This window comes from Mus musculus, chromosome 7 (assembly GCF_000001635.26).
Source record: "Mus musculus strain C57BL/6J chromosome 7, GRCm38.p6 C57BL/6J".
In the NCBI taxonomy this organism is placed as follows: Eukaryota; Metazoa; Chordata; class Mammalia; order Rodentia; family Muridae; genus Mus; species Mus musculus.
The window spans coordinates 128874390-128900865 of record NC_000073.6 but is presented as its reverse complement, the minus strand read 5'-3'; the positions used below and the strand labels follow the sequence as shown (position 1 = coordinate 128900865).

The following is a 26476-nucleotide window of genomic DNA, read 5'->3' as shown; positions in this document are numbered from 1 at the left end:
TATTGCATAAACCCAGCATGCTGGTGCATACCTGCAATCGCAAGGCTTGAGAGTTGGAGGGAAGAGAGTCAAAGTTCAAGGTTGTTGTCTACTATACAGCAAGTTCAAGGGCAGTCTGAGACGCATTAGACCCTGTCTCAAAAAACAACAACCCAAACATTATGTATGAAATGACCCCATATATGTAAGAAAAAAAATTGCATATACACTGAAGTCCTATATTTGAATCTTGTGCAGTAGAAACACAGTATGAACTAACCATATCTCATTTGTGGATGTTTCCAATGCAACAAAAACTCAGAAAAATGGATACTTATCCCTCAAAAGAGTCCTCTTAATCAGGGCTTCCCTGCTCAAAATTCAACCATTGAACTGGTATCTCCAGAGTAACTATAGCACCTATCTGACCTTCGGCTCCTCATCCCCAACACTGGATGCATATGCAGGCTGGATATTCTTTGTTGGGGGAGGGGGCTGTCCTGTGCATAGTAAGACTGTTAGCAGCACCCCTGCCCAGGCTCTGTAAACATTTCTAAATACACCCTAGGCAACAAAGTCATCCTAACTGAAAAGTGGTATTCTACTCATGTGGAAATAAGCCAATGAAGGTCACCTTTGTTGAAGAACTACCAACTCTGTGACTTTTGTGCTCTGTCAAGCCCAACATCGACCTGGGAGAGCAATAAAGACACCAAGGGGGCTGAGAGACCACAGCTGCATGCTGTGGTCTATCCTTCAGAGCAGCAGAAGAGAGCAACTTAGGAGGGTGTCTGCTCCCTCTCAATAAACATTTCTGCTTCTAAAGACTGTTGGGAAAGATCCACAAAGGACCCTTCCCCACCAATGCCTCTGCTTCTCCTCCAGCGCATAAGAAAATGTCATCTCTTCCCTGAGCGTCTAAAGCAATGAGGATGACATCTTACATTCATAGTGTGTCTTCTCTGGGAAGCGAGTCTTATGTACTGAACTACACAGGGAACCTTGGAGAAGCCATCAACATCAAGAACACTGAAGTTCAGCCAGCCAACTGTAACCAGAGAGTGCACCTCTGAGATTTGAAGAGAACATGCACGCTCTCCCCCTTCCCCAGTCATGCCCCTCACTAGGGCAACTCAAGCTAAGGTGGAAACTCTGGGATGGACTCTTTAAGGACTCTCGGGTGCATGTTGTCACGTCTGAGAGTTGGTCCCTAAAGAGGAGGGACACTAAGCTCTCAGTAGAAGCAGCCCTGGTCAAAACCCTGGTCAGCTTCACTTCTCTGAGTGTGACTTTAGACAAGTTATTAACCTTCCAGACCTCGGTGTCTTCTTTTATAAAACGGGGATCATCCTCTTCCTGGTCTAAGAAGTCATTGGGGCAATGGTTGCATTGACCTTCATAAGTTGCAGGGAGCTATATGTACTTCTGTGGCCTGGAATTCATCAAACAGCCATCGGCTATCAAATCCAGGGATGAAACTATGGAAGAACTCAGAGAAGGGAATCTGAAGAGATAGTCTCTCTGCCCAATAGTGCTATGAAATTAAAGTTAGGATTTCAGAGATTTATAGACTATAGCATTTGTGTCTATTTCAAAGACTGTCTGTCTCTCATGGGTCTCCTTTAGATACAGCTCAGTTGCCATTCAGGTGGGGAAGGAGAATGGAAACTTATCAGAAACAGAATCATCTCAATGGAGCCATGCAGTCATTGATACAGAGCAGCACCTATCTCACATTTGGGTCCAGATTCAAATCACACACTAGTAAGATCACAAGAACATCCTCCAAGTGGTTCGCATCTAGTGAGGGCTAGTTTCCTCCATCTTATGTCCTGGCTTGCTCCTCTTCTAAACTCTACTTAAGAGGTAAAGATGGAGACCCTAGGGAACATAATTAATGCCTTCATGGCATGTTCTCAATCGGGTGAAACAAATTAACAGCTGTAGTGCTTTGAATGGAAATGGCGCCCGTAGGCTCATATGTTTGAACGTTTGGTTACCACTTGGTGGAACTATTTGGGAAGGATTAAAAGGTATGTCCTTGAAGTGGGTATGTCACTGGGAACAGGATTCAAGTTTCAAAAGTCCATTGCCAGTTAGTTCTGTCTCTACCTGTGCTTATAGATCAGATGTAAGCTCTCAGCTACTGCTCCAGTGTCATTCTACCTTCCTGCTACCATGCTTCCCCTCATCCTAGAAGCTGTGAGCCCCCAACTCTTTCTTCTATTAGTTGCCTTGGTTACTGTGCCTTATTATAGCAATAGAAAGGTAAGTAAAACAACTCCTTTCTCTGTTTGAAGTTACATACTCTAAGGAAAACCAAGTGTAGGGTTTTTGAAAATGAACCTGGCAACTATGGGGATGGAAATCACCACAATGCCTGATCAATAAAATTATTGGGAAATTGGAGGAGAAATTGGAGGAGAAATTGGAGGCTTCCCCCCTACCACATAAATACAAGCCTCCAAGAGAGAGCTGGTCAACTTTTATACATCAACTTTTCCCATGTTTCCAAATTAGGAAGAGTACAAGAGGAGATAAGTGGTTTTCTTCTTTCTTTCTTTCTTCCTTTCTTTCTTTCTTTCTTTCTTTCTTTCTTCATTTCTTTCTTTCTTCCATTCTTTCTTTCTTTCTTCCTTTCTTTCTTTTTTTCTAAATTTTGAAAAAGTTTAACCTTGAACTAAAAGATAGCCTTTTATTTTCATTAGCACATGTTAATTAAATATCATGGGTTTCATTATGACATTTTTATACATTTATATAATGTTTCTTTATTCTATTCGTCCCCCAATTCTTTCTATCCTTCTTTCCTCCCTTCTTTCTTTCTTTAAGATAGGATTTTGCTATGGAGCTCAGGCTAATTTTGAACTTGCAATCCTCCTGCTTCAACCTCCAAAATGCTGAAGTGCAGGCATGTCCCAACATACTTGGCTGGAATTATATTTCTGATATACAGCTAGTGACTTGGACTTATTACAGAAATTTTAGAATGATTTTATATTTTAAAATGGTTTAATGTTCAGAATCAATCAATGCAACTCATCATAGCAATGGGTTAAAGAAAAAGATGTAGTATCTATTTTGACAGCTGGCATAAAAACAGCATATAATTGAAGTTTTTAAGCCTAAATTTGATAAGGTACATAATATATACCATAACAAAACCTTCATTAAAAAAGATAGAGTCTGAAGCTCACAGCACAGAAAGGCACTGCTGTCAGGACTCTTCAGCATTGGGGTTCTAGACTGTTACTTATAGATTTGTCTTTAAATTAAACTTCAACTCAAAAAACTTTTAGAACAAAAATCACTCACTAGCACAACTAGATAAAAATTAAATATACAAAATGAAAAATTTTAATAGCAAGAAGAAAGTAGAAAACATGGTGAGATAGTAGAACCATCTAAAAATACACACACAAACACACACATTCACAAACACACACACACAAATACATACTTTTGGGGGGCTCAGACAGCTGAAATGTTTATTTAGCACTACAGAAATCAAAGTTGCCAGTAGGTAGTCATGTACAACAGAAACAAACTCATACTTATATGCACATACACAAGTACACATTCATAAGCAAACACATATACATATACACACACATGCACAAACAAGCACACACTCATATACAAACACACATATACAAACATACAGAGAAACACATACACACAAATAAATACATGCTCACCCACAAACATCCATATATACATAGAGACGTATACACATGCAAAAAGAAAAGTTTCTCTGATGCTATCCCATAGCCTGAGGGTTTTATTGTTTTTCTTTGCCTTTCTTTGAAGTGGAAACTCTTGGTTTCTTTGGGAAGTCAGTTGTGTCGGATGGTGTTTTTCTGGGGCATACATGTAAAGGAATATTTTCCCAAAGCGGACACAGATAAAAGGATGTTTTGCTAAAGCAGACACACGAAGGAGCATTTTACTGAAACAGACACAGGTGAGAGAATGTTTTGCTGAAGCAGACATCATGTTAAGGGACACATGATAAAGGAATATAAATATGACCCCACAGAGCATGGGAGTGCAGGCACAGGTTTGCTACACTCTGCCTCACTATTCCTCGCCTTACATTGCATTGCTGAGCTTCACTGGTGGTAACACCATAGAAACAAATGCACCAAAAAAACCTTCTGATGGTGTTCTGTGGTTTCTTGTGGCTTCTTGACATTTCCTCAGACTTGGGCTGATTGGCAGAGCAATGTCGGCTGATACAGACTCATGTGAAGTTTTGCTAAGACAGACTCACGTGGTGAGGCAAGACCAACGGGAAGATACATGATATTTGGAGGAAGTATAAATATAACTCAACAGACAATGATGGCAGGCTTGCATAGCTAGCTTTGCAACGCATTGTTAGTCTCATGTTTTTGCTGATCTCCACTTTGTTGAGAGAGGCATGGCAGAGAACTTCTCCTGGCATCCCTGCTGGTTCTGGTTGCTCCTGCTGACTTGTGTGGATTCAGCTGAGGCCTGGCTATTTCTGCTGGGCCATGCCACCACTGCTGATTTGTGTTTGCTATTCTGATACCGCTGAACTGGTCTGCTGGTATAGATCTTGACTATGCAGATTGGATTTGTTCCAAAGAACTATTTCTAAACAAGTCCACTTTCCCCCTGCATCCCCCTATATCCTAATAACCTTTCTTTTCCACTATCTTGGGTGGGTGGTGGTCTAGAAGTAAGGTTAGAGCTTTTAAGAACCCATATTAAAAGTAGGTTTGAAAAATCTAAAGTCAACATTGCCTCGCCTCGACTTGCCTTGCCTTACAGTACTGAGGCTAAACCCAGGACTGCAATTGCACTAGGCAAATGCTCTACCACTGGGTGCCACACAGCCCTGGCACTCTCTCGTTTTATACACATTTACTGCTCAGGTAAATTTTTAATATCTACATTCATTTCCCATTGTTGCAAGATCTTAGACACTATCCAGCCCATGTCCCAGCTCTCTCATTCACTGTAAAGGAAGCTCACTAGGGAAGGTTGCATAACCTGACTGCTCAGAAGCCTGGAAGAAGCTGGTTAAAGCCCTAAATCAAACCCAGCCCACTCTCTTCCTCGGTGTTTTACTCCTTTCACTAAAGGATTTTAATGCCACAAAATTTATTCAAAATGCCCTTTGATGGAGAGGAAATAATTTGCAAATGCCACTGAGATTAGAACAGTATGTGATTGTTTTCTCGTGTACCTTAAATTGTCTTTGTGAAGTAAAAGTCTACAGGGTAGAACAAATGCACTATTCTCTTTCCATCATGACAAACTGCTGGCAATTAGTGCCTTTCAGTAGTCATTATGCCTTTTCTGAGACAATAAAATCTAGTGCCCGTGATGCCTGGCTGCAGACCGCCAGGCATCTTCCCTGTAAACTCCCCAAAGTGTCAGCAGAAATCTGTACATGGTTTTGCAATTATAATAAAGAAAAATGTTTGATTGTGAAGCTCTCTTCCACCATCTGGATGAGATCCTTCATTAAATGTGATCCTGGCATTGAAGGATCTCGAGGTAATTTGTTTGGGGAGAGAAGTGATGAACTCATACACCTGGCCGCAGGGGCTTTCATCTCTCTTAGCAACCAGCCTGACAAACACAACAGAAACTAAGATGACTTTTTTTGAGCCATCTTAAAAAGTAGACTAGAGAGATGAGGACCACAGGGGATCTCAGAGGCAGTAAAGGGTTAAAAATCACCATTAATCAGTTCTAGAAATAAGTCCAGGAAGAGATTAGGATTAGCTGTAACGTCATGAGATAAGGATCAAGCTTTCATGATTCCCACAAAATCCAAGGAAGGAAAACTGCTCTCAGCACACAAAGGAAAGACCACTTCAGGCCACGGAAAGCTAAAGCCCTTTTTGCTCACGACAGACTCCCGTAAGAGTAGCATACTTGGGGAGGCAGATGAGATGGGGAGTTTTAATGGAGGTCATGGCTTTTTCTTTGGGGAACCCACTTCTTTTCTCTGACTCAAAAAGCAAGGTCTTACTTAACATATGTGTAGGACATTGTATTGCCCTCATGTTGAGACCACAAGTTTCCTATGAGCAACTATGCTTGTGTCTCCCTTGTATTGTCTCTGTGTATCTCTATTCTGTCTCTGACTTTCTCTGTTTCTCTGTCTGTCTCTCTGTCTCTCTCTGTCTCTCTGTCTCTGTCTCTCTCTGTCTCTCTCTCTCACACACACACACACACACACACCTTAGCCACAATGTCTGAACCAGCATAGGCTCACAGGAGCCTGATGTGCTCAGTGTTCCCCAAGAAGCCACTCAGAGGAGTCACCCACTTCACAGGCCATCTCTTACTAAGGAGGGCAAAGGCAGTGCCTCCCCTTGTCTCTGCGTAGTCAGCTGCACCAGATCTGCTTTCCCTGCCCGTCTTCCTGCTTCCAGAAGAACCAGACTGCAGAAAGCAGAATACATCCTCAAGACAAAGTACCTGCCCCCAGAACACACACATGACGTAGATCTGGAGTTGGACTCCTAGGGTAGAAGAGGAAGAAGAGTTCAACCCACTGTAGATTTGAGTTCCACCCTGGATATTGAAAAATGGAAAGTAAGAAAACGCTTGAAAGTTGGCCCTATATTATTAAGGGACAGGAAAAGAAATTGATAGAGTGTGGCTGGAGGCAATGGCTAAAAAAAAAGAAAGAAAAACTATTTCTTGTTCATATTCCCATTGCATTTGGCAGGTCACAGTGTTTTTCCACAAAACAGAGATAGCACAGGAAGAAAGACAAGAGAGTCACCAAAGGGCTGCAAAAATAAGCAAATAACTCTGTAGGCTAGCACACAGACTTACGGTTACTATAGAAAGCAGATCCAAGAACACCCCACCCAAAAGACAAGGCCATAGACAGGTAAGGCTAACCCTGAGCCCAGACACTCCAAAGGAGAAAAAGGTCAAGTGCAGAGTGCAAAAAGTTGGGAGATTCATCCCAAATCACGGTGCCAAAACTACCTAAAGAAGGTCAGAGCCGCTGGGAGAGGTGAGTTGGAGCATTTATGTTCTTATTGTTACTCAATTTCTCATACTATTTTTAAATTTATGTATATATGAAGGATATACATATGTCTGTCTGTCTGTCTGTCCCCATAGATTCCTAAGAAGAAGTCAAAGTCCCTGGTGCTAGAGTTACAGACAGTTGTAAACACCCCAACATAGGTAGTAGGAGCAAAACTCAGGGCCTCTGGAAGATCAGTACTCAATCTTAAGGAGCCCCAAGGAAATGTGTAAGTCTAGTAGAAATACTCTTCATCTTGGTGGGGATAGTGTAACACAACAGATAGACTGTACGCCTAAAATGGGTGGTTTTATCACACTCCATATGGTTTCCTTTCATTTGTGTATGTGTGTGTGTGTGTGTGTGTGTGTGTGTGTGTAGATGCACATATGTGTTTGAGTACATACACTCATGTGAGCACATGTATGTAGAGTCCAGAGATCAAGCCTTGAGTGTCATATCTCAGATACTATTCTCTACCTTGGTTTTTTGAGGCAGGGTCTCTCCTGGTCTGGGGGGGGGGGGGGGTTATAGATGTTTGAAACCACAGACAGACAGACAGACAGACAGACAGACAGACAGACAGACAGACACTGTTCTTAGGGTCTGAGTGGGACCCTCAGTTTTAAAAGGCAAGCACTATGCTGTCTAAGATTGTCTCCCTGGCCTACAAATGTTTATTTTAAAAAGAGACTTAAGAGTCATATTACCCATATGACAGATGTGGGTCTTAGATAGAACTTAATTCAAACAATTTATATAAAAAATGAATTTACAGAACAAGGCAGAAAATGTGAACATTAGCTGGATACTCTGTAAATTAAGATATCTTTGCTGATCTGGATGAGGTAGTGATGATATTGTGATATATTCAGAAGCACGGCTATTATCTCTTAGCGATTCTTACTAAAATATTTACAAAAGGGGACAAATAAGATGACTCCGGGTCTCAAGTCTGACAACCTGAATTCAATCCCTAGGAACTATCACAGAGAAAGGAGCCCACCTTAAGGAAATGCCTCCATGAGATCCAGCTGTAAGGCATTTTCTCAATTAGTGTTCAAGGGGGAGGGCTCAGCCAGTTATGGGTGGTGCTATCCCTGGGCTGGTAGTCCTTGGTTCTATAAGAAAGCAGGCTGAGCAAGTCAAGGGAAGCAAGCCAGTTAGTAACATCCCTCCATGGCCTCTGCATCAGCTCCTGCTTCCTGACCTGCTTGAGTTCCAGTCCTGACTTCCTTTGGTGATGAACAGCAACATGGAAGTGTAAGCTGAATAAACCCTTTCCTCCCCAACTTGCTTCTTGGTCATGATGTTTGTGTAGGAATAGAAACCTTGACTAAGACAGGAACCATGTGCTAGAGAGAGAGAACCAACCCCTGCAGGTTGTCCACTGACCTCCAATTACACTGTGTTTCACACATGGACACACACAAATACATACATACATACATACATACATACATACATACATATATACAATGTATTAAAAATAAAATGTTTACAAATGAAAGTAAACTACATCTGGATTCAGTTCAAAAATAACTCAGAAGACTTAAGGTAATAAAGGGAGGAATAAAAGCAATAATATTAACCTGTTTACAAGTTAACAACTGCATGATGCATGAATGGGGTTCATTATATTTTTCCCTTACTTTTTGTGTTTGGAATTTTCCATATTAAAAACTTAAAAGCCATTGTATGCTCATATAAAAGCCTAAAGAAAATTCAATAACATTAAATCAATAGTGGTTTTTAGAATTTGAGTTCATTTCCGTTTTTTTCTTTATAGTCTTGTATGTCTCCAAAACATTTGTGGGAAAATGAGACTTTAGAGTTATTTTTACCATTTTAATCTCACCTATCCTTTATGACATAATTCAAGTCCTTTCTCCTCCAAAAGCAAACCCACCAGCAGCAGCTTCTCCCCACCCAAGGCTGGCTTCTTCCACCAGACTCCTAGAAGCCCACTTCATCTTCCCAGCCCCAGTGTGTTCACCTTTGATGATCTAATGCCATCTCTAAGCACACTCTCGGGTTCAAGTCTGCCAGGAAGTTTCATGGACCTCCGAGATGTCACTGTCTGCACAGCTATGATTTTCTAAAGTGAGAGGGTGCAGGTTAGCACTAAACAACAGAAAGCGAACTCAGAGTAGAATCCAGAGGAGGCCAGGCACGGAGCTTCCAGCTGGCCATCTGGTAGCACTCATTTCTTGGGGTCATGAGAGGGTACCATATGAAGTGTGGCAACTGGAAAACTCCTCATTCTGTGTCCGAGGATTTGGTGGAACTCGGTTATATACACACCTGTGTGGCTTACCATCTCCGGCACCTCCAGAAGTCAACCTAATACTTCTTAGCCTGAGGCTGACATCATTAATCACACTGGGGCCCAGTGTGGTAGTGTATACCTGTAATGTCAGCATTGGAAAAGCTAAAATCAGAGAATCTGTAGTCAAATCCAGTCTGGACTATGCAGCGAATTCAAGACCAGGCTGCATAGTGAAAACCTGTTTCAAGATTAAACACATACATACATACATACATACATACATACATACATACATCATATTGTGTTATGGTCTGAATGCTTGTCACCCCAAAATTCACACATTGAAACTTAATCCCTAGTGCAATAGCATTAAGAGGTTTAGCAAGGCTCTCCCTCAGGCCGAGATCACTGCCCTTTGTAAAGGAGGCCTGAGAGAGTCCTTCCATCACTTCTGTCACCTGAGAACACAACAAGAAGCACCAAGCTTGAAGCAAACAGTGCTCCCCGGCTTTCCATTCTGCTGATGCCCTGATCTTGGATGACCCAGCCCCAGAACTGTGAATAATAAATATCTGTTGTTTATAAGCAAGCCAACCTAAGGTGCTCTGCTGCCTCAGCTCAATAAACAGGCACACTTAACGCAAACTTCCAGATCTAACCCAAGAACCACAGGTACGCCAGGCACTTAGAGGTTAGTGCCCATAACAATTCAGTTCTTGTTGGGACAAGGTGACACCTGTCTATACAAATGTCTTCTTACCTAGATTTCTGGGTTTTTTTATTAATCATTTTATTTGTTTACATTTTAAATAATATCCCCATTCCTGGTTACCCTTCCACCAATTCCCCCACCCCAAATCCTCCCTCTCCCCCCTCCCCTTTGCCTCTATGGGAGTGCTCCTCTACCCATTTACCACTCCTGCCTCACCCCTCTAGCATCCCCCTATGCTGGGGGCATTAAGCCTCCCTCCTCTCCCATTGATGTCAGATAAGCATCCTCTGATACATGTGTATCTGGAGCCATGTATACTCTTTGGATGATGGTTTAGTCCCTGGGAGCTCTGGGTGGTCCAATTAGTTGATAATGTTCTTCTTATGAGGTTGCAATCCCTTTCAGCTCCTTCAGTCCCTAGTTCTTCCACTGGGGTCCCCGGGTTCAGCCCAATGGTTGACTGTATCTCATCTGTATTGGTCAGGTCCTGGCAGAGCCTCTCAGGGAACAGCCACATCAGGCTCCTGTCAGCAAGCTCTTCTTGGCATCAGCAAGAATGTGGGGGTTTGGTATCTGCAGATGGGATGGATCCCCAGGTGAGGCAGTCTCTGGATGGCCTTTCCTTCAGTCTCTGTTCCATTTTTTATCCTTGTCTTTCCTTTGAACAGGGACATTTCTGGGTTGAAAATTTTGAGATGTGTGGGTGGCCTCATCCCTCTACTGGGGGCTGTGCCTATCTACTGGAGGTGGTCTCTACAGGTTGTATCTCCTTTTTGATGAGTATTTTGGCTAAAGTCATCGCCATTGGTTCCTGGAAGCCTCTAGCTTCTCTGGTGTCTGGGACTTTCTAGTGACTAACCCCAGTTCTCCATATCCCTCTGCTACATGTTTCTATTCAATATCCTGATCCTCTGTACTTCTCTCCTCTCCCTTTCAATACCTATTCCTGTCCCCTCCTTTTTCTTTTTTCTTTTTTCCCTCCTCCTCTTCTTCTCTCTGTCCCAGGTCCCTCCCTCCCTCTAGCTGCTGTGATTATTTTGTTCCATGTTCTATGTAGGATTGAAACATCTACACTTTGGTCTTCCTTCTTCTTAAGCAGCATATGGTTTGTGGGTTGTATCATGAGTATTCTGAGCTTTTGGGCTAAAATCCACTTATCAGTAGTACATACCATGTGTATTCTTTTGTGTCTGGGTTACCTCACTCAGGATGATATTTTCTAGTTCCATCCATTTGCCTGCAAGTTTCATGAAGTCACTGTTTTTAATAACTGAGTAGGAATCCATTGTGTAAATGTACCACATTTTCTGTATCTATTCCTCTGTTGAGGGACATCTGGGTTCTTTCCAGCTTCTGGCTATTATAAACAAGGCTGTTATGAACATAGTGAAGCATGTGTCCTTGTTATATGATGGAGCATCTTTTGGGTATATGCCCAGTAATGGTATAGCTAAGTCTTCGGGTAGAACTATTTCCAATTTTCCGAGGAACCACCAGATTGATTTCCAGAGTGGTTTTACCAACTTGCAGTCCCACCAGCAATGGAGGAGTGTTCCTCTTTCTCCATATCCTCACCAGCATCTGCTGTCACCTGAGTTTTTGATCTTAGCCATTCTGACTGGTGTGAGGTGGAATCTCAGGGTCGTTTTGATTTGCATTTCCAGATGACTAAGCATGTTGAACTTTTCTTTAAGTGCTTCTCAGCCATTCAAGATTCCTCAGCTGAGAATTCTTTATTTAGCTCTGTACCCCATGTTTAATAGGGTTATTTGGTTCTCTAGAGTCTAACTTCTTGAGTTCTTTGTATATTTTGGATTTCAAGCCCTTAAAAGAAGAAAAATAACCAATATTACCCTATTACAGAAGAAAGTACTTTCCTTGGGACCTGTCTTAGTTTTGGTTTTACTGCTGTGGACAGACATCATGACCAAGACAACTCTTTTTTTTTTCTTGTTTTTAGCACTTTTTAATTGGATATTTTCTTTATTTACATTTCAAATGTGATCCCCTTTTGAAGTTTCCCCCACCTGAATCTCCCTATTCTATCCCAATTTCCCCTGATTATACTAGGGTGTTCAACACACCCACCCAACCTCTCCTGTCCCGACCCTCAAATTCTCCTACACTGGGTCATCTAGCCGTCACAGGAACAAGGGTCTCTTCTCCCATTGATGTCCAAGAAGGTCATCCTCTGCTACATATGTGGCTGGTGCCATGGGTCCCTCCATGAGTACAAATTGGTTGGTGGTTTAGTCTCTGGAAGCTCTGAGGGTCTGGTTGGTTGATACTGTTGTTCTTCAAATGAGGTTGCAAACCCCTTAAGCTCCTTCAGTCCTTCCTCTTACTCTTCCATTGAGGACCACGTGCTCAGTCCAATGGTTGACTGAGAGCATCCTCCTCTATATTTGTCAGGCTCCTTTTTTTTTCAATTTTTATTAGGTATTGACTTCATTTACATTTCAAATGCTATGCTGAAAGTCCCCTAAACCCTCCCCCCACCCTGCTCCAGTTTGAAGGGATCTATAATCCAAGAGCATCAGACCCACCTGGGAGCTCATTAAGGATGCAAAAACGTGGACCCATCTCATACCAGACTCGGGATGCATGGGATAAGACCAGGATGTGTGACTTAGCAAGTCATTCAGAAAATTTTAGTCCACATTAAAATAGAAAAAGTACTAGTATTTCTAAAAAGACAAGGAAAGTGGGTAGTTTTAAGGGAGGGATAGTCATGGCCTCTGGGGACATGGCTGTGAGTAAGCTGTTCATGCCCCAGTGGATGGTACAGCACCCATGCATATATAGGCAGGACTACCTGGATTCAGGGGATATCAATAACAATGAAAAAATAGAGGACGTGAAATTGGAAGGGAGATGAGGTAGGAGGCACTAGGAGTGATGGTGATGGATCTGATATGTTGTATAAATTCAAGAATTTTTCAAAGAAAAATAGGTTTTAAGTTGTATATTCTGGAACTGTCCATAAAAGAAGCAGAAGGACAGAATCGGGGAAGTGAATGATCTCTAGGGAAGGTTCCAATGGACAATGCATTTTATTCTCACTTTTAATACTTGTGGGGTCAAATTTTGGGTTGGTCCCCATATCAGTCAACTGGAGATGCTGAAATTTAGTTCAGTTCTAACACTGTCTACCTGGAGTTATCAGCAGAATACACACATTTCAGAACTCAGTCCCCCAAGTCTGCCCTTGGCTCAGACACCAGTCATAAGGATTGGTCCCCAGGTTGCCCACACTTCCATATAAATTTGCCATCAGTTGTAGATTCTTATAAACCTTCTCTATCAGCTCACTCAGGTGAGAAGATATCTCACCCACATTTACTAGTTAATTATAAAAGATACTGTGTAGCCACAGCCAAATGGAAGGGATGCACAGGGCAAGATCCTAGAGAAAGACCACGATGTTTACATCCCTTTCCTAGAGTTGCTACCTTGCTAGGCACCTTCAAGTCTAACCTCGGTTTCTCAGAATTCTTTATGGAGGTTTTATCAGGTAAATATAATTAATTAAGCCATTGGTGATTAAACTCAACCTGCAGCCAATTTACTCTCCTTAAAAGTACAAGAGAAGCAGAAAGCCAACCCTCCCATCATGCTTTGGTCCTGTTAGTGACCAGCTCTCATCCAAAAGCTACTAAGATGGACCGACCTCCCCTCCCCCAATCACAAGTCACCTTATTAGTACACAGAGAACATTTGTTATCCTGGCCATTCCATGTAATTTATGATTTCTATGACAAAACCTAAGGACAAAGACAAATACATGTTTCTTTTTATGCATAGGAACCCATGAAGAGCAAATTGCATCATGAGACACATAGCCTCTTAGATACAGAGACATTCATGAGGACCTGGCACATAACACAGCTTCATTTAGGCATCTAAAAACCTCTTGCGTCAGTAAAGCTGCTAATCAGGATTGCTACACTCAAGTGAAAAGACTGGGAACAGAGACTTAGTAAGTACAGAGCTGATGGGGCTGGAGAGGTGGCTCAGTGGTTGAGTATTGGACTGCTCTTACAGAAGGCCCAAGATAAGTCCTGAACACTCATGTCAGAAGCTCGCAAGCCACCTGTAACTTCAGCTCTGGGAGATCCAGCGCCCTCTTCTGGATCCCATCAGCACCTGTATTCACATGTACAAATCTATACCCACATAATTAAAACAAAATCTTTTCTGCATCTTTTATTCTTCTCTCATACATTACATCTCAACTGAGTTTCTCCTCCCTCCACTCCTTCTATTCACACACACACACACACACACACACACACACACACACACACACACACCTCCTTTCTCCCCCAGATCCATTTCCTCCTCTGTTTCCCTTCAGAAAAGAGCAGGCCTCCTAGGGGTATCAACCAAACATGGCATAACAAGCTACATTAAGACTAGGTACAAACTCTCATATCAAGGCTGGATGAGGCAACCCAGTAAGAGGAAAAGGGTCCCAAGAGCAGGCAAGAGAGTCAGAGAAAGCCCTCACTTCCAGTATTAGGAGTCCCACAGAACACTAAGCTATACAACCATAATATATAAAGAGAGGACCATACAGACTCCATGATTGTCACTTCAGTCTCTGTGAGCTCCTATGAGTCCCTATAAGTCTCTGTGAGCCATGTTCTTGGGCTGTCCTCAAAATATAAAAATTTTAATTAAAAAAATAATAACTAGCATTGTGTCAAGGTCTTTTATCTTCCACATAAACCTTGTTATCCAATAGCTCCAACGAGCCCTCTGCTGCCTCTCCTAGGAACCAAAATGGGCTCCCAGAAAATGTAAAACTCTGACCTCTCAAATCAGCAACAGAATACAAATCATGGGTAAATCAGCTTAGTAATATTTATGAAAAATTAAGGTGCCCTGTTTTATAAAGTATAAACCACTATTGGGCCTGCAGTTATGGCTTGGTTTAACAGCTCACTCCTCCCTCTCCTCAATTCTCATTTTCACCCTGTTTATTAGGGGAAAAAAATAGATGGGAGTGGAGCAATTTCCATAACAATGATCTTCTCTCAGCCTGAAGATGCTCTTAATCAATGAGCCGACAGCATAATGTAGGCTCGTTAGATCCTTCAAAAACAATAAGCCCGAGCCGGTGATGGGGCTCTGCCTGAGCTGCAATCAAGGAAACCACAGAGGATAACATGAAGAAAATCCCAGGGGCTGCAGCCAGCACTCTTCTAAAAGAACTGTCTAGTGGTGTACTTGCATCTTGCAGACCATCACCAACTTTGTTGTGATTCTCTATACAAAGAGAAATGAATAATGAATCCAATGTTTTGAGTAAGCAGCCTAAGACATTCGTTCAAATGGTTATGTTTTTTTAAAGAGGAATAATCAGTAAATCATTGCAGAATAAACAAACCATCCCAAAACTCAGTAGATAAAAACAACAGCCAGTTCATCCTCAAAAAATGTGAGGCTGCAGTGGCTGCTTTCCTCATGGCTGGGGCAAAATTTCAGACAGAAACAACTTAGAGAAGCAAGAATTTATATGAGCTTGTGGTTTCCCATAAGCACAGAGAACTCAGGCAGAAGCCTAGGCAGTCAATAACCCTCAAGTCCTATTTCCCAAGAAACCACTTCCTCCAGCCAGGCCCCACCTACAACCTTTTCAAGTAGCACCAGCAGATTGGAGAACAAGTAGCCGAGCACATGAGCGTCTAGGGCACATTTCACCTTCAAAAGATAACAGGACATAAGCAGGTTACTATACCCATCCAGGCTCAGCTAGTTTCTCATTCTCCTTGGACCAGTGGCCCAATCTAGATACAGCCTTCTTGTGACTAAGGCTAAAGTGGAAATCCATAGGACACTTGCCCTTGGCTTGGGCTTGACACTCTGACTTCTGTCTCATTGCTGTTGACAAAGGAATGAATACAGCTAAACTAAAATCAGGGGGGAAGAAAATGTCACTGTGGAAGAAATCTGAAGTCATGTGGCATTGTGTGTGGAGACAGAAAGGGGTTATACCAAGACTAAGTGATTGAATCTAAAACCAAAAGAGATTTGTTTTCCCATGATTCATGTCAACTAAAGCATCCTGTGATGAAACAGCTCTTTTTAGGAAGCTATTGGGCCAGATACCTCAGGAGTAGACCACTTGCCTAGCATATGCTAGGTTTGATCATAGCACAACAAAAAGTAAAGATAAATATAATGAATGAAAATATCTCCTTAAAATGAATAAGAATGGCTTTGCTCCAAGTTCTTTTCAGCCTTTTTCTCCATCAAGGCTGGATCTTGTCCCTCCACTAGAGCCAACTGTCCAAGTCACTGGTTTCCAGAACACCCTGTGCATTTGTCAAGATTCTCTAGAAGAGATAGATAGAAATACATGTTTAAAAAGGAGTTATTAGATTGGCTTAGGTGACACAGTTGAAGTAGTCTGTCAAATGGCTGTCTTGTACCAGAGAGACCAAGAACTGAGTATGTGCTCAGTACATGAAGTCAGATGCCCCAATAGTCCTAGTCTGGTACCAAAAGAACAGAGGATTCTTGAAGAAGCACTGTACTCCAGTCCAAAAAAGATGATTCTATTCTCAGCAAAGGAATTATCCTCAGAAACAATAGGGTTGGTTCACTGACCAGCAAGCCTTAAAGGCAAAGTGAGCAAAACAGCAAAGGCTCCCATCCTCCACCAGGAGGAGCCATCCACACTAATTAATGGTGAGCCTTCCCACATCAATTAAATCTGTGGACGATCCCCAGAGACATGACTATAAGGCCCCCTGACTTAAGCAATCCCTCGCTAAGGTTCTCTTTCCAGATGACTCTAGATTTTATCGAGTTTCTCATTAACAGTAACCAGCACACTGTATAACCCAGTACCTTGTCTTTGCTGAGCATGATAGTCCTCAAAGTGCAATAGTATTGACAGTACCTGGAAAGCTGAGTAAGACAGATTTTAGGTCCTTATCCAAGACAATGCCTCAGAAACTCTGTGAGTGTGACCTGATCACCTAATATACATACATTCCCATGAGCCATCAGTGATTCCGATCATATCCAAGTATGGAACTGCAGGCCGTAGAGCGTTCCTCTCCCAAATCTTATCACTGAGCAGAATCTGTGACTTTGCTCCATTATTAAACCTAGCACAGAAACCCCTAATGAAGCCTTTATCACACTTTGCCTTCAGATAAAGCTACTTCCCCACTACTGAAATCTCAGAGCATTTAATATACAGCCAAATGAATTAGACACATAAATATAACTGTATCTTAACTCCACAGTCCAACTATAGACATCACTAAGGTCATTCATTTGCCATGGAATTTAAAGTCAGAGAGCTCCAGGCTCCAATCCAGCTTTGCCCGTGGATAAGCCTTGGACAGCACTGACCCCTGTAAACTTCAGTTTCCTCTTATGGATATGGGATTAGCAAAGATCCATGGTATTTATGCAGAAAAGGAAATAAATATTCAAGCACTTTCAGCATTGTATCAAGAAAGCTGAGTCAGGTGTGATGGGCCTTGCTTTAATCCCAGACTTCAGAAAGAGGAGGCGGGTGAATCTCTGTGAGATCAAGGCCAGCCTGGCCTGCATAGTGAGTTCTAAGCCAGACAGGTTTTACACTGTCTCGAAAGAAAGAGAGGGGGAGAGGAAAGGGAAGGGAAAGGAAGTCAATCTTCCAGTATGGAGGGAGGAGGGGAGGAGTTTTCTCTAAAGGAGGGGCTGTGGTGGGTTGACTGAACTCTCATTGGTGGCTCCACACCTGAGATTATGAATAGCACAAATTGGACTTCACGGGTTATTTTAAATAAAAGAACAGGAAGGGAGGATGTGAAAAGACCAGATGAATCTCAAAGGGGTTAAGAGGAGGAACAAGGACGAATACGATCAAAATATGTCGTGTGTACGTATGAAATTCTCAAAGAATTCACAACCATCTGTAACGGGATCCGATGCCCTCTTCTGGCATGCAGGCAGAACACTATACATAATAAATACATATTTTTTAAAAACTATAAAAGCTCTTAGAGACAGAATCACAAACGGGGGGAGGAGGAAGAGGAGGAGGAGGCTAGGAACAGGATTAAAGACTAGCACGGGCTACCCCATAAAGAAAGAAAATCTTCTATGCTCTTTTATTTATTTCTCTAATGATGAGGCTGACCCCTAAAGCTACCTTTATTGCCTTTTGGTGGTTTGGGGAGCCAGGGTTGTTGTTGCTCCTATTGATGTTTGGGGGAGGGGGGGTCCTCACCATATAACTCTGACTCAAACTTAATATGTAAAGCAAGCTGGCCTTGAACTCACAGAGATCTGTTGTGGATGACCTTGGTGCTATTGTATTTTGATGTTAATTCTCTTTTCCCAGGAGGGGTTGTCTGGAACAAGGTATGAGTCACATACTCAGGTGGCTCTTTGTGAAGGATCCCCTAATGAATAAAGGAATCAATCGCCGTGCAAGTAGGCAGGACATCTGGGTTGGACAGAGGATGAGAGGAAGCAGGAGAGAGTTAGGGGCTTTTTAGACACGGATAGTACCTGATATAGTGTCTCCTGGTTTCAATGAATCCTGATGGATCCGCCTCCAGAGGAGTTAGATTTTATATGGCTTACAAGATTAGGATTCTAGTTGTTGCACCCAGAGATTGAGTTACCATTGCTTCTGAACTAAGCCTGTGTGGCATTTTCCTTCATGAAGCGGTTCAACTAGGTTCAAGAGAAAAAGGTACAGCAGCTAAGCGTGGGTTTGCCAGATGTGCACCACAAAGGCCATGGGGAACTTGAAGCATGGGGCTGGTGTGGTAACGACCTGCCAGTGGGAACTTAAGGAGCTAGATGGAGAGATTTTGGAGCTCTGAATCAGAGTCTCCATGACATAAGAACAGACTGGCCATTGCCTGCCAGTGCATAGCCCGCCAGCCCACCAGGGCAAAGAGTAGCTGGGTATAGTGTGGGAAGCTTGCCATTCTTTTGAATATTTCCCGCAACAGAGATCCTCCTGCTTCTGCCTCCCTGAGATTAAAGGTGAGTGCCACCATGCCTGGCCAGGCTCTTAAGCACCAGGAGATGACATCAAAAACAACATGTGGAACCCGATGATCAGCTGTTGCCTGTCAGTTTCTTGTTTGTGCTCTGGCTATTGGCTGACTTTAAGGACTCAAGGCCTTTTTACTTTGTTCAAAATGCTGAAGATATTTACATTATCCAGAGTATCATGGCAACTCTGTGATTTACTCATTTTCCCCTTGCTGTCTCCTACATACACAACCTAAGAAGCTTCTGTTGTCTTTTATTGCAAGGATTCGTCCTAAGAAAGATAAAATCGCTTTTCCCTCTTCTACACGAAGACTTGGGCCCTGCCATCTCTGTTACAACATCTGACCCAGTGCAGTGAACACATTAAACTACCCATGAAGCATTTAATGTGCTTTAAATATAAATAGAGGGGCTAGAAAGATTGCTCAGTGGGTAAGAGCAATTGCGCTCTCCAGAGAACCCAAGTATGGTTTCCAGCATGCTCATGATGTCTAACAACCATCTATAACACTCCAGAAGATCCAACCCTCTTCAAGTCTCCCAATATATGTAAGTATACCACTGCACACATGTGGTATACTTACATACATGCAGACAAAACACTCAGACACATAAAATAAAATTTTAAAACCTTTCAGAATAAATATATAAATAAATATAAACAGAATTCTCTAGACCAGCAGTTCTTAACCTATGGCTCATAACCCCTTTGGGGGTTGAACAACCTTTTCACAGGGGTCACCTAAGACCATCAGAAAACATAAATGTTTACATTACAATTCATAACAGTAGCAAAATTACAGTTAGAAAGTAGCAACAAAATAATTTTATGGATGTGGGTCACCACAACGTGAGGTCCTGTTTTAAAGGGCTGCAGCATGAGGAAGGTTGGGAACCACTACCCTAGACATGGCTGCTTCCCTGAAGAGTTTAAAGTTGTCTCGTGTGTAACTCATTCTCAGTACCTTCTCTTGTTATAAGAGTGTAACTGAGGTTAAAGCCCAGGCTGCTCACTTCATGAAGGGTCAGTATTCAGTGGGTAATGGCTGGCTGGAGGAACAGGGTTTATTCAAGGCCTAGCAATCTTGAGAAGAAGGAAGGACTGGTGAGTTCAACATTCCACCCAGCAGAGCTCTAGCCAGTAAGCCTCCATGCTGGACAAGGTCTCCTACATCTAAGGCTTGTCTCCCTTTGGTCTTCTCCATCCCATGGTAAAGGACCTTTAGCTTCTGGACCAATTCCCATTGTCCATGCTGTGAATCTGTGTGTTTTGTGTTAGGATGGACAGAACCAAAGACCTTAACGAGGAACATTACAGAGCTAACCTGTTATACTGGAGATCAATCTAAAGAAATAGTTAGCTGTTAACACCTTAACCACTTAGATGGAGCAAAATGATGGTCGAGGAGGGCAAAAGGGGAGACTAATAGAAAATTCCGAAGGAGCCACTGTATTAAGAGTTGAGCTCTGAAGGAGACCTGAGGCCTAAGATTATGAAAGCCAGTGAGCACACTCAACACCCCTGTGATAGTCTGAAAAACATGAGCAGGGATGTTCAGGCAAGCCAGAGCTTTGTGAGCGTCATCCCCCAGCCCTGTGCCCTCTTTCGTTGGGTTTACAAGAGGAAAGCTTGTTCCTCCAGTTTAAGAAGCACAGAGCTGCGACTTTCAGCTGTCTTACTGGTGTTACACGAGGACACTGTAATTCCCTGCATTGGCATGCACTGTGAAATTATCCCAGCTGAACCAATCCTCAGGAAGGAGATGATGCCGGACCAGAGAGCTTTCTGAGTTTCCCTGGAGGCTTTGCCCTGATGAGTTGTGGACTCGTGGGATGAGAAGAATTGAAACACCCTTTGTTACAAAAGAACTGGAATTTGTTGTACCTAAGAATTTAGAGATGCAAACTCAGGTTAAAGCCATTACAGAGGCAGAAGCTGTGAATTTAACCATAATCACTTCCATTCCACTTGAAAGAGATGCTAATTATGAAAATGGTTTTGTAAAGAAATCAGCATATGTTAGGGGAAAAGATCTAATCACTTTATATTTGTAGACAAAGGACTCATTTTCTAGAAGATAATGCAGGTGCTAGAACTGAGTTTCTGGAGATATATGTACATACATATATAGAGGTAGAGGTAGAGATAGATAGATAGATAGATAGATAGATAGATAGATAGATAGATAGATAGATAGATAGATGATATAGATATTTACACACACATAACACATAATATTTATTCATGATAGAGCACATCCATACACAACCCTAGCACTCTGGAGGTAGAAGCAGAATAATCAGAAGTTTACAGTCATCCTCACCTACATCCTAGGCCATATGAAACCATCTCAAGAAAAGTGGCAGGGGGCTGGGAGATGGTTCAGTTGTTACGTGCTTGCTACCAGAGCATGAGGACCTGAGTTCAAATCTCCAGCATCCCCACAAAAAGCTGACCATTGGTAAAGTCACCATAAACTGGGAAGATGAAGACAGCAGGTCTCTGGAGCTCATTGGTTATCCAATCCTTGTTTGTGTTCAATTTTATCTGTAAGGATACAGATTCAACATAAGTGACATGATTCGCTGGAGCTCTGTGCTCAGGTAAAACCACAACAAGCAGCAACAGTTGTGAAGTGCTTGAATGCAGTCTCCCGTATTCCAATAATAAACCACCTTCATCATTCCAAAATGGTCCCTTGTTGTAAAATCCTCATCTTTAAGATGGTCCATTATAAATGAGCAATGTCCCACCTCCAATAGAAACATTTTAGTTATCCTGAGTTTGTTCTATACAGTAGGAAACATAGGTCTCTCACCCTGTGTTCTCTTTCACCTAAAAATGCCATTAGTAAGGGGTGAAGTTGGCATCTACCAGGTTCAAAGGTAAAAGCCATATTCAGTGGAGTATGCTGTATCTACACCTAACTTTGAACCAACTGATTTGGAATCATGTTCCAGCCAGATGTTCACCTTAAGGACAGCTGTATGGAGAACTCTCAGATTTTGATTTTTATATAATTCAAATACTACATAGACTCGTGAAAGAAGAAAGCTCTTTTGATTAGCGTCCTATCTCTGATCAGGAATCACAGGGCACTTGTTCCTAGTTGTTCCCTAGTGATGTGTTATCTAAACTCCTCCCTGATCGTCCCAACTCCTCCACCCTCCACTCATGCCAGGTCCTGCATGTGAAAGATAGAATATCTGCATCAACCAAAAGGGTGACTTTATTTAAGTATTTGCTTCAAAGAAGGTATTCATTAATGAGGAATAACTCAAAGAAAACAGGGTTCCTGTGGTTTTTCTATGGACAATGTTGTCCAGTAAAACATCTTCGGTTCCTTTGAAGACCATGAGAAGGGTGAAGAGGAGGCAAATAGAGACCACTCCAGAAGTACAAAGGGCAGGCAAGCTCTTTACTAACCTTTAACATGATGTGTGTTTTCTTCTGCCTCCATCCATGTACTTTGCCAAGCAGTTCTGTCATAAATCACCAGATATTACCAAAAGGTTGACAGACTAGGAGCCCCTTCTGACTAGACAAATATAAAACCTGTGGGATTCAAGAGAACCACTGTTATGAGTGTACTATATCAAAAATCATATGTAGACACACAGACACACTTGTATCCTTCCACAGTTTTAGAATTTATTTATTTATCATGAATAAATTCATAAACTATATTGGTTCTGTTGGTTACAATTTGGCCACGAGTCTCAATTTCCCTTGATAGCTGGCTGAAGTAAACACAGATTCTTTTACTCTAATTTGGATTATTAATGTTAACTATCAAATCACATATACAGCAGTGTGTGTGTGTGTGTGTGTGTGTGTGAGAGAGAGAGAGAGAGACAGAGAGACAGAGAGACAGAGAGACAGAGAGACAGAGAGACAGAGAGACAGAGAGACAGAGAGACTACAGAATATCCACAAAGTATTAAAGGGGCTGCAGTAGAGTTCCAGGGAGCAAGGGGCAGTAACAGATGTATGGAAGTCACTGCAGATGGCTAGATAAGTTTTTACGGACCTGAGTGAGCATTGCTGGTCACATTCTAGCCACAGCCCAGTGTCACAACTGAGTAGAGCCTCGTGGATTAACTGAGCTGTCCAAGTGAGGTGTGAGAACATAGAGGCTACTGGAGCTAAAGGCAGGTCCAAGAGAATGAGCAGACAAATGAGGGGATTGTAAGTCCAGACTGACAAACAAGTAGATGGCCCTTGTTAGCAATGGGGACCAAGCTGAGCTGAAACCCCTGGGACACTTGGGCATTTGTCCCTTAACACACATACCAGGTAGTTAGGGGGCTTCACCGTCACAATATAACCTGTAGATGATCCAAGTGAGCAAGCTAAACCCTTTTTTGGCCTGGTGTGTTGGGTAAGTTCTAAAGGCTAGTTTTACTGGAAGGATTTTAACATTCCCATGCGCTCATACAGTCCCAGGTTACTTTAATAAATATATAGGGTGTCAGCTTTTTTCTGCTTTTATGGACAGGTTATTTATCAATCTGAATCTTATGAGTGCTGATAGCCAGATGGTGTTGCTTATGTACACAAGGCACAGAATGAGCCTGCCTGTGTTTTCTCAAATGGATTCAAATGTTGATTATAAAATAGGTTTTTGAAGGCAAGATGCAGCTTAAAATAACCAGTTTTATACAATACCAAGTACCTTGGAGCAGGAAGCAATCTAACCTCAATCCTCATACAAATGACTCCTAGTATATTCCAAGTCCCTTGAAATATAGAGAGTAAACGGACATGGGGAGAACTGTTGCTATGAGATGTCTCTGGTGGTCCCTGAATCAACTCCGCTGTCAGACATTCTGTCAGGGCAAAAATCACAGGACTTTCTTTTAGCAAGTTTAATGTTGGACATCACACAGTGTGGCAACTCCTTATTAGTTCCCCACTAACTTTGCTTTAGATGATGTCCTACTGCATGCTGTGGCTACTTTGTAGGTATCTGAAGGCTACTTTTGCTAAAAGCCAATGACTTTTCATTGGTGGGTGGCAAAAATGGCACCCAGAGTTGACCCTCCATCTTTATGTTATATCTATCTTCTTCACTGCATTTAATCCTTGTGTCAAATGATTCAGCTCTGCATGAAAACATGTTGATCACTTTTATTTTTTTCATGACTATCATGCAGGATTAAGTTGGCCTCTGACCTATTGGAGCTAACTTGTTTTTCTTACACCATCCTTGCACTTTCTCAACAGCTCAAGTAGGTACATTCTTGTCAGCCTTATCACAGGCCCAGACCAAGCCAAAATATCAGAACATTTACATAATGATGCCAACTATAAGATGACCTCAGTGGTCCCCAGGTTCCATTGGCTGCTCAAACAAGACCAGGATGTTTATACCCAAGAAGAAAAACATCTTTGAAACTGTGCCTGTGGCTAATGTAACTTAACAGCAATTGGTAGAAGATGCCTCCTTCATAGAAAAGGTCATCTCTCAGGGAGCGGGAGGGGAGTGAGGTGTGGGATGTGGAGCAGTCAGAGGGTGGATGAGGGAGCAGGGAATGGAATATGGAGTGTAAAAAATATTAAAAAAAAAAAAGGTCATCTCTGAGCTGATCATCATCCTTAGGAGCAAATGTCCCAAGAAAGGGGTCTGTCCTGACCTGTCCATAGTACTTGGTTTGGTCTCATTTCTATTGCATTGATGCCATAAGAGCCCATCTCCAGGATGAGGGATGATCCTAGTCTGGGATATGTTACAACAGTGAAGAGGAGAGTGGCCATCTCTAGTTAGCCATCTCAGCCCAGGAGGGATTGAGGGAGAATTCTCAACCAGCACCGTTTGAGGGAGTATAAGATCAGAGCATACTGGACTGTATCACTAGCATCTCTCTTGTCAAAATCTCAGCCAGCTCTCCCAGGTCAGTGATCAACGGGGGTGTACTTGTCACTCATAGAAGAGATTTGACACAATGGCAAGGAGTTGGAAGTTTCTGAAGATAATGGTTGGCACAGCCCATTCCAATCTAACATCAGCATAGTAGATGCTCTTTTTTGGCTTCTGTGGCCACTAACTGATCTTGAAGATTCTCTTTGTTTAATACTAGTTGAGAAGTGTTTGTTAAACAAAATAGTCATGGTAAAAAGAAAGCAGTGAACTTGTTTCCATGTGTTTAGGGGAAATTATAAGGGTATAACTACTAAATAAAATGGGTGTCTTTAGAGGCAAGCTCCTATGTTAACATAGCTTCAATAGCTGAACCTGCCCAGATATATTCCCATTTGCCATCCTTATTCTGCAAGATGAGCCATGCCCCAAAGTGTTCCTATCCTCCAGTTTATCCACTGAAAAGTGCTACAACCTTGAGCTAAACATGTCCAAAATTGTATTTCTCCATCTTACCTTTCTTTGAACTCTGACCTTGAGCTGAGTATGCTCTGTATTCGCCTCTAAAATCATTTTCTAAGGAAATATATTGGCTCCCTCAAATAAAAACCCTGTGGTCCCTTTGTTCAAGGGTGGCTCTTTCGTTTTTTGGCTTTGCTTTTTTTTTTTTTTTTTGACTTTGCATTTAACCACGATGTGAACCCATTGCATTTGGTTACAAGGATTTCTGAAGGCATACAGAAAGAAGTGACAGTCCCTTTGGAAGGAAAACAGTGTTGTATGAAGATTATTTCTCTCTCTCTCTCTCTCTCTCTCTCTCTCTCACTCACTCTCTCTCTCTCTCCCTCTTTCTCTCTCTCTAAGCAGAGCAGATGAGGAATGCCCCCAAGAAAGCCTGATGTTAGCAAGGCTATGTCTGCCTGTTCTGTCCTTTCTCCTCAGCTCCTTTGGCATGCTCTCCGATCTCACCCCTCATCACCATGGACATGGAACCATCATAACAGCTGGGTAAAGGAAACCATTCAGCAGTCCAACAGATCTCCTTGAGGTTTAGAATAAGTCCTATTATAAATGTATGTTTTGATCAACCTGTGCCCCATCATAGATATCTCTAGAAATGCTTGGTAAAGAGAGACTTATAATTGGCAGACTCAAACACTGAAGTTCCCATCCATACCACCAGGTCTCTGTGTGCCTCTGTGTCTGGACCACCAGTCCACTCTCACCTCTTTCCTGTAGGCTTAGATTTTTCAAAATCTACTTTAATTAAGGTTCTTAAACACTTTAACTTCCCTCTAGCCTGTCAACCAGAGGTAGCAGAAAACTAAGATTAATAGGAAAAGGGGATTGTGGACCTATCTACCATTGTCAGGATATCAGCAGAAGAGTCCAATAGCAAACACCAAACATGAATCAGTAACAGTAGCTCAACCCAGCAGAAACCTCAAGGCTCCACCAAATTGGCATGAGTCAGCTGGAATTCCACAAGAAGTTCTTTGGTGCATTTCTCTCTAAGAAGTGAAGACCAGCAAAGACCATCGAAGCGTTGCAAGGTATATCAATGCAAGAGTGTCCTCTCACTGTCTGTGAAGTGATTTTTATACTCTTTC

At 42.2% G+C, this 26476-nt stretch overlaps 1 long non-coding RNA gene across 3 annotated transcripts in view; it reads right to left on the bottom strand.

The window, feature by feature from the left end:
* Gm32884 overlaps positions 1–26476 on the bottom strand; it is a 51604-nt gene that overhangs the window by 5682 nt on the left and 19446 nt on the right. For 2 of the 3 annotated variants that reach the window (XR_378513.2, XR_869963.1), the window contains 2 exons: positions 22433–22561; positions 21220–21553 (listed from right to left, as the gene is read on the bottom strand). This is a non-coding gene — a long non-coding RNA (predicted gene, 32884). Of the gene's footprint in view, positions 1–21219; positions 21554–22432; positions 22562–26476 lie in introns of those variants that run through there. The other variant, XR_869964.2, reaches the window with a different exon arrangement.